The following is a 9852-nucleotide window of genomic DNA, read 5'->3' as shown; positions in this document are numbered from 1 at the left end:
CATCTCTCCTAGTTAGGCCGAGCGCGAACTGGGATGCGGACCCTTGGATCCTTCACGTAGATGGCTCGTCAAACCAATAGGGCAGCGGAGCCGGAATCGTTCTGCATGGCTTAAGCGGTACAAAACTAGAGTCCACATTACGCTTCGAGTTCGCGACATCCAACAATGAAGCGGAGTACGAGGTGTTAATAGCCGTGCTGGCTCTAGCCAAGAAAGTGAAATCCAAGCATATCGTCATCTGTAGTGATTCCCAACTCGTGGTCAATCAAGTCACAGGCGAATATGAAGCTCGCAAACCAACCATGATCGCCTACTTAGCCAAAGTAAGAGAGGCTTTTCTCAAGTTTCAGTCACACTTCATCAAACAAATCCCAAGATCGGAGAATGCTGAGGCCGACGCCCTGTCCCGGTTAGCCAGCACCAGTGATAATACCATGTGAACCATGTACATAGAGAACCTATCTCGGCCTAGCATTCAAAGGGGGGGGGGCAGAGGAGGCCACTCCTGTCGTGCAAGTAGAGCCGAGCTGGATCGATCCGCTTGTGAGCTTCCTACTACATGGGACCCTCCCTACGGACCGTAATGCCACCAGAAGGGTGAAGCGTCAGGCGGCCAAATACGTCATAATAGACGGACGGCTGTACCGGAGGTCGTACACGCTCCCCTACCTGCACTGCTTGCGACCTTCCAAGGCCAAGCTTGTTCTCCGTGATACTCATGAGGGCTTGTGCGGTGGACACTTGGGGGGCAGGGCTCTCGCTCAGAAAGTGCTACGATAGGGATACTACTGGCCAACAATGAAAGCAGATGCGATCGAGCTCGTCAAAAAGTGTGACAAGTGCTAGAAGCATGCTAATATCCACCACCAACCTACCGCCGACCTGAAGTACCTCACCAGTCCGTGGCCTTTTGCATAGTGGGGGATCGATATACTTGAACCATTCCCGCCAGCGATAGGACAAAGAAGGTTCTTAGTGGTGGCAGTTGATTATTTCACTAAGTGGGTAGAAACTGAATCCCTCGTAACGATCATAGCTCGGAATGTGCAGAACTTCTTTTGGAAAAATATAGTGTGCCACTTTGGGTTACCTCAAGTATTGATCTCTGACAATGGTAAGCAGTCCGAGGACATTAAATTCCAGAACTGGTGCCAAGACATGGGAATTCAATAGAACTTTACCTCAATAGCACACCCTCAAGCAAACGGCCAAAAGGAAGTCACGAACAGAGCTATCCTTCGCGAACTGAAGGCATGCCTGAACTGAGCTAAAGGACTATGGGCAAACGAGCTACCCAGTGTTCTATGGGCTTATCGGACCACAATGAAGACCACTATAGGCGAGACCCCCTTCAACCTCACTTACGGCACTGAAGCAGTCATCCCAGCCAAGATCGAGATTCCCTCGCTACGTCTAGAAGCGTATGATGACAAGGAAAATGAAGACGAGCTACGCACCAACCTCGACCTACTTGACGAAGTACGAGACCTTGCATATATTAGGACTGTGACCTACCAGCAGAGAGTAGCTCGGTACTATAACGCCAGGGTCAAGAAGCGGAACCTCTGTGTCTGGTGTTGGTAAGCTCGGGCCAAATTGGGAAGGACCCTACCGAGTAAAGCGGGTGCTCGGGGAAGGAACATACGAGCTTGAAACCTTAGAAGGGAAACAAGTACCTCGGGCATGGAATATTGTCAACTTAAGGCAATATTACCTATAAATTACTGAGTAGACCACGGGTCACTCCCAGAGCCTAAGGGCCAAAATGCCGAGCTAACGAAGACCTCGGTGCGATAAGACCCAGTTGCCTCTATGGCATGGGCGAACTCCAGAAGGGGGTAGACCGTAGTTGCCCCCCCCAAAGTCTAAGGACCAAAACGCTGAGCAGACCGTAGTCACCCCCCCAAAGCCTAAGGGCCAAAATGCCGAGCTAATGAAGACCTCGGCACCATAAAACCTAGTCACCTTTATGGCATGGGCGAACTCTAGGAGAGTGGACTATAAGTCACTCCCCCGGCCTAAGGGCTAAAACGCCGAGCTAACGAAGACCTCAGCCCCGTATTAGACCTAACCATTTCATCGGCATAGGCTAAGTATTAATACCGAAGGCATAGGCATCTCGGGTGTGAACCCTATGATGCGTAGCTCGCCTCGGTATACTAGTTGAACCCGATAAGGGACAACCTACATCAACTTGACCTAGGTGCATACAGGTCAGGCATATGCTTACTATGATAACCAACTCGGGGTATACCATAAAACTACCCCAAGTACTAGGGAACAGTTCGGGTAACAATTACCGAAAGACCTTACTTCGGGTATGTAGCTCTAACAGCTCGAGTGATAAAGTCGCTTCGGCAGAAAGAAAAGAGCATAGTGATGCGAATAAAAATTATCATATTCTTATCTATGAATATTCAGTCTTTCTACACTTAATTTACATTTAATTGGACTCATTACTCTGGTATTTTGATTCAGGGCAAGGAAAGAAGTCGCAAGAAGGAAAACAAGGCTAATCGGATGGTTTTTCACAGTTTCGGCACCGTTCAGTAATCTGAGCGTAACTCTCATATCTGAGCTCCGATTGGGCTGATTCAAGATGCACTGAAAATATAAGAGTGAGATATACAACTTTCATGTGTTGGGTTTTGATAGATTCGGCATGCACCAAAGTCAAAATCAGGCCCAAAGTCGAAGCAGATCCGTAGTAAAGCCCAACTCACAGCTGAAGCCCAATTCGCAGGAAATGCCTTGTAGCAGCCCAAATTATTAAAGCAGCCGACTCGAATTCAAGAATCCAAAGTTTTCTTAGATTTGGATTTTAAATGTAATTCTAGAAAGTTAAAGAAGATTGAGATCATTAGATAAGAGATAAGATAAGATAGGATATGATCAATTTAAAACTAACCTAGATTATCCATTCTAGAGATAACTCCAAGTAGTTGTAACAGCACATCCCCTAAACTATATCAAGGGTTGGGTGTACCAGCTCTTGGCATCAGTCAAGGAATCAATTACTGAAGTTCCCTCTGAAGTAATCAAGAAGATCATCAAAAAAACTTCAAGAAGGAGATCAGCAAAGGAAGAAAGCTTCAAGAAGGAGGTGGCGGCAAGAAGAAGAGGAGATCTCAGCTCCAAGGGCGAAATCATGAGTTCTTTCTTTCCTCTTGTTTGCTTTATTTCCTTCATTATGAACTAATTTATTTATAGCTAGGGCTGTGGAAAGCCTAACCATGATAATGAATATATTTTTATCATTATGATTTATCCAAGATCGTGATTTCCATATAGTCTATGAGTTATTTTCTTAATGCGATTAGGAGTGGCCATCTCTTAATTGATTAGGTTTATATGAATGAATCAGGAGAGGAATTCATATGTTAGATCACATAATTCATGGTGTGAATTGAATGGTATATAGGGATATATACACATGATTCATTTGAATGTATAAGTTTTTCTTGCACTAAATGCATTTCTATCTTGAGAACTCTAGTCGAGGGATTGAGGGGTTACTTGATAGAAGTAGGTTTAATATATCTTGGGAAAGAATATTAAATAAAATTGGAAAAACTTCAGCTTATGGGAATGACAAATTATCTTGGTTAATCTCATCCATTAATATTCGTTGGAATGGTTAGGCGGACCAATGGTCCTTGTGATCTCAATTAATCATTGCATATTCAGTTATTGATTACCCTTGCCTTTATTTTCTTTTTCTATTTTTAATTTTCAGTAGTTCTTATTGTTGGATCTGAATTTCGGTTGCCCAAATAATTAAGGAAGGCTGTAGTTCTAATACTTATTTTGTTAAATCCTCGTGGGAACGATATTTTTATACTACTTGATAACTAGTGCACTTGCTAGGGTTATATATTTATAGCTATCACATAGCACTTAGAAACAAAAATGGGAATACTTCATTTCCAATCCTAAAAACAACGAAAACAAACGAACAAAAAACAAAAGTAGGGCCTAACAGCCCGAGATAGTTCATCAAAAAAAAGAAAGAAATATGTAGAACCGGGTCCAGACACCCGGGAACAACCACTTCATAATTCAGTCAAGAAGAAAAAACAACAACTTCTGGCCTCAAGGTTCCACCACCTCCACGTCCTCGTCGACCTCCAAAGAGTCGGGCTCCTCCTCCTCCGCCATGTCCGCCATCTCTGGGACCAGACCCTTCATTGTTATGCCTTCAAGGTTGAGCCTGGAGAACTTCTTCCAGACCAGCCATCGACAGAGTTTGAATCCCGACTGGTAGGAGCTCGAGCCGTACTCCACCTGGAGGTTGTGATACTCCTGGGAATCTTTGAAGTCCCACACCGCCTTAGCTCGCTCTGCCTCCACCGCGGCGTCAAAGTTCCGAGACCAGTCCTGGAGCGTGGACTCCAAGTCCTGGACCTGCTAGCGAAGGAGCTCCCTCTCCGCTATCACCCTCGACGACTCCTCCCGGTAGCGAGCGCTCTCCTCAGACAGTCGGGTGATCTGTGCTTCCTGATCCTAGACAAGCAGCTCCTGAGCCTTGCTCCCCTTCCGAGCCTTGAGGATTTCATCTCGGGCCTAGTCGAGCTTGCCCCAGAGCTTCTGCACGCTCGAGCTCTGAGTGAGGGAGTCCTTTGAGTGAATGTTAGTCTGGAGGGCCATGGCGTGGATGGCGGAGTTCACCTACCAGCAGAAGGCTGAGGTAAAAAAAAATGGAGAAAAGGGGGAAGCAACCACATACCACCATGCAATGAGCCGAGGCCACCCTGGCGAGCTGCCTAGGGTCCATCCCTCCCCAATCGGTGACCTCCTCGTGGGTGACCTCCTGTCGGCTCCTTCGCAAGGCCACGATGAAGTTGGTGACACTTTCCTCCTTCCCCTTGGTAGGGAACCGCGGGAAGGCGATGGGGCGGGACTGCACAAATGGAGGGTACTGCCCTTGTGGCGGGACCTTGCGTTCTTCTGTGCCACCTTCTGTGGCTGCTCCCTCGACCGAAACCAGCGAGACCTTTGGCGGTGGTGGAACGAAGGTTGGGTCTGCAGCCTCGAACTCGGCACTCCCGGAAGTGGATGCTCGGTCAGGGCATGACCTCTTTGCCCTACGCTTCTGGTTGCTTGATAGAAGGCGGTGTGCATCTACACCAGACATGTTGGCTGCAAAAATTCACAAGGCATTGCGCAACCTAAAGGCAACCTACCGGGGCTCAGGCCAGCTTGCGCGAGCTTGTCCTCGGTCAAGTAGTCCGAGCAAAGGAAGCCGACTGCTGCCCAGGATTGCAGCGCCTCCCGAACTTTTGGATCCAAGTCAACACCCGAATCCTGGATGGCAGTCCTCCAGTGGGTCGGGAAGGGCCACCCTTCGGGGTTGCGAACTACAAAATAATCTCGTTTCCAAGTCGGGATCCTGTTCGGCAGCTCGTGAAGGAGCTTGAAGCCGAAACGGGGAGAGAAGTAAAAAGAACGCCTTTCCGGAGGAGATCCGGGGGAGGCATTCTTGATAGATAGAGTGGAGGAGAAGATGTCGAGGTCGAGAGGAAGACAATACTCATAAAACAAAGAAATTGTCCCAACTACATTTCAGATTGAGTTGGGGTGAAGTTGGTCTATAGGTACATTAAAATGGTTTAAAACCTCCACTATCAAAGGATGTAGAGGAAGACGAAGGCCACCAATGAGCTGTTCCTGGAAGATCACGATTTCGTCATGACCGTGTTCCCAAGGATAGTCGCTAGATGGGAGACTGTAGATGAGATTTCTGGGAAGGTCAAATTGAAGGACCAAGGTCCTGAGTCTCTCCATTGACATGGAGGAAGGACCAAAGCTGTCTGGCTCCCTACCCCGGGAAGTGGAACCCGTTTCGCCGAAGGCCTCCTGAGCCTCCGGAGCCTGTCCCAAGCTCCCCCTGAGCTCGAAGGGGTATCATCTTGGTTACCGCCCCGGGGAAAGATATTGTATGGGTACCTAGACATTGTTGACAGAACAAGAGGACTCACCAGGAAAAAGATGAATTGGAGGGACGGTGTGAACAGGAGAAGAGCTCGAGCAACTAGGTAAAGGCGCAACCTCAAATCCGAAAGCAAGGCAAGTTGGTGTAAAAGAAATGAGGCCTAGGGCCCTCCTATTTATAGCCCCACTGTGCCCACAAACTGATGGCTCAGATTAAGACGAATCTGACGGTTCGCAATCAAACTGACTGCACGTCTTCTGAAACTGAAATATGATTGGCTACATGTCTTCCATGATTAAGGTAATGCCAACTGCACGTCTTCCGAAACTGAGAGCCATTTTGGCGCGCTTTTGGCACTTGAAAAGTCCAAAAATCGCCTGACATCCGTGCGTGTATTTAATGCGACCAGTCAATCCAGTTTGAATTTCGGGTCAAATCCACTCATCACACTCCATGAACTCCTCGCGCTAGGGTAAAACCCTTAGCCCGAGGAGTGGGGGGCAATTGATGGAGGGTGATTTGACCCGACCTCCTAAGAAGGCGACACGTGGACATGACTCGACATAAGTAATAGCTCAGCGTGACAACCTGACTACAACTGAGTAACGAGCTCGTTAAAGTCCTCGCAGGTCAGCTCGCCATGGAAGGAGCTCGCGCGAGCTCAAGGACCCCAGTATGCTGAAAGGGAGCACTCCAAGCTAAGTTTATCCCATCTTGCGAGCTCGGACAATCAGCTCGCTCCAATACTTAGGCAAGAGGACCGCCTCAAAGGCAACCTCAGGCAAAATCACCTCAGGATACCTCCAGGAGCTCGCTACAAGGCAGCTCACTCTGGGATAGCTCGCTACCAGGCAGCTTGCTATTGAGTGATGCAGCATTTTCAGGAAGCTTCTTATATGACAAGACCGTACCCGTCAGACTGCACCACGTCTCCTGACTGACGACACAGTCCCTGCCAGCCCAGCGTACTGCACCCACATCTCTCGACAGGTGTCATCGTGTCTGTCCTTTCGGGTCGTGTCTCTCATCTGATTGGGCAGTACTGTGTAGCGGTTACCTATGCAGCCCTGGAAACTAATGGATGCAATTGAGGGCCAGTGGCGGTTACGCCCAATTTGACAGAACAACCAGTATTTAAGGACCCCGATTTCCAAGGGGCGAAGGTAATTGAACTGATCTAGCGCTATCTGCACTCTCTTCTCTCTTTGCATTTTATACAGCTCTCAGAGTTCTAACTTAAGCATCGGAGTATTCCCACCGGGTGAGTTCCCCGGGAATCCTTCACCTTCCTCTTCTCAGGTACCGTCCGTCGCTAGCTAGGAGAAGGCGTCCGCCAGCTAGGAGTGTCCAGATCGCACTGCATCAGGGGTATCTTTGGTTTTTTGGGATTTTTGGGGTTTTTATTCACAATTTCATTGGTCCAGGTGTTTGAATAGGTTAAGAATGCGTTTGATATCAGCCATCACCCTTTTGAGGTTTCAAGTTGGGACGGATGACATGGTGATTCAATCTGATGTGTCGAAATGGCATTTTCCTAATTTAACGGTTAAATAGGTGAATTAGGTCATGAACTTTGACGAGCTAGGTTTTTTTTTGGGTCTCTAAACATAGTGGTAAGGTCTGATTGGCCAAATAGGGTCGAGATGATGGAGATCTATGGCTAACAAGTTTGAATCAATGATATTTGCTGAAATAAAATCCTTGCTTGATAAAGGGTCAAACGGTGAAATTTTGGGAAGAAGGTTGATGGGTAGGCACTTTCGAATGCCTTGAATCTAATGAAAGTGATGACTCTTTGATCAGAGGTGTTGATTTATAGATTTAGTTTGGGTTAATGGTCAATGGTCATGAAATTTGATGTGGTAGGGCTTTTTGGGTTTCCTAACACATTGTTAAGGTTTGATTGGTTAAATAGATTTGGGATGATCGATGATAAGCTCTGAGTGATGAAACTTACTAAAATAGGATCTAGTCTTGATGGTGCATCAAATGGGGAAATTTTGGGATGAAATTTGGTGGATAGGCACGGATTAAGGTGAGGAGTCAAGTGGATAGTTCTGATCAAAAAAATAAATGGTTAATCTAGGTTTTCTAATTATAGTTGTGTAGGGCTGTCGAAATAGAATATTGGCACTTTTAAAGTTAATTGTTGTAGACTTGTAGTGGGATTTTCTAGTTGATTGTATCCTAGTAATCTTGAGGCGATGGATCTTTGGATCAGGGCCATTAGAAAGGAAGTGGTGTGGTGAATAGTGGATGTGTGCCAAATTTATAGTTTCCTAAATTTGAGGGTAATGTTTTATTGGAGGTCGATGTTGATCTCAAGGTTTTCATTTGTCCCATGGGTTGTGTCAAAAAAGGGAATTTTGGCTTTGTGGAACAAAATTATAAGTGTTCTAGTAGTCGACTATTAGGAACAATATGCTATTAGTAGTCGACTATTAAGGACAATATTCTTATAGTAGATGACTACTAAGGACTGTACGTTGTTAATAGTCGACTATTAAGAATATGACTACAAGCTAGGTCTCACTGAAGGGATATGAGATCCATGACATGGATGGCCGAACCCTGCAGGAAGGTAGGGCAAATTTTCAAAAATTTCTCTCTCTCCCATCTGGGAATCGCATTCCCTATTTTAGAAAACTACATTTTCAAGGATCAATCTTGAACCAAACCGGACCAGATCTGAAACCAAAAGGGAGGAGAGGGAAATACCTAATATGAAGTAACAGTAACTCCCAATGAAGGTTTTCACGCCCAAGGAGAAAACCAAAACCCGCTTCCACTGAAGATGACACAGTGTGTGGTGAAGCAGGATCAGTAGGATGGCTCTTCAGCAAGAACCGAATTCTTCGGCAAGAATGGGGTAGAGGGCTGGTGAGCACAACATCAGATTGCTTCTTCTACCAAGAAGCAATATCAAGAATAACTCTTGATCACTCCCACAAGTGGAGATCGATCTGGATAGGGGCGACAAGAACAGGGAAAAACTCTACAAATTGTTGTGATGTGTAACTGAGGAATTCGCCCCCTCTATTTATAGCCTTCTCAGGATCAACCTCCTAATCTAATTTGGAGAGAGTTCCTTAATCCAAATCTGATATTTGTATCTGGACTTTTAAATGGATGAGACTTATCTTATCCTTTAGCTAATCCTAGTCAGATTATAAATCCTATCTTGCCTCCTTTTAATTATCTGACCTAAGCCTAGTTCGAATTGGGCTTTAGGCCAATTAAGTTTATGTGCTCACTTAACCTCCTAACCTATTGCCTAGTTGGATCTCTTTGTATGGCGTGGGACCCAAACATTGATCTATATATCAGCCACATGGGTTCAACCTAGCCTCTATTACAAGGCTTGGCCGAATTCACTGTAGGACACAGTGAACCCTTGAGTCCATCACCATGGGCTCTTAATGGGCCCAACATTTACAGTAAATGGTCCTTGGGTCCAGCCACCTTATGAAAACCCAAGGACTGTGGGCAGATGCAAGATTAGCCCATCATGTATTATCCTTAATGGTCTTATACTCAACCTCTCAACCCATAATGATCAAACATTGCCCGACAAGAGAGGACTTCTCCCTCGGCTGGAAGGAACAATGCTGCACTCTCTACTTACAGGGAAAAGCTCTATAGATTGTTGTGATGTGTAACTGAGGAATTCACCCCCTCTATTTATAGCCTTCTTAGGATCAGCCTCCTAATCTAATTGGGAGAGAGTTCCTTAATCCAAATCTGATATTTGGATCTGGACTCTTAAATGGATAAGACTTATCTTATCCTTTAGCTAATCCTAGTCAGATTATAAATCATATATTGCCTCCTTTTAATTAACTGACTTAAGCCCAGTTCGAATTGGGCTTTAGGCCAATTAAGTTTATGTGCTCACTTAACCTCTTAACCTGCTGCCCAGT

Source organism: Nelumbo nucifera, chromosome 7 (assembly GCF_055504915.1).
Source record: "Nelumbo nucifera cultivar China Antique chromosome 7, China Antique-T2T, whole genome shotgun sequence".
Lineage (NCBI taxonomy): Eukaryota > Viridiplantae > Streptophyta > Magnoliopsida > Proteales > Nelumbonaceae > Nelumbo > Nelumbo nucifera.
Note: the sequence above shows the minus strand (reverse complement) of the source record.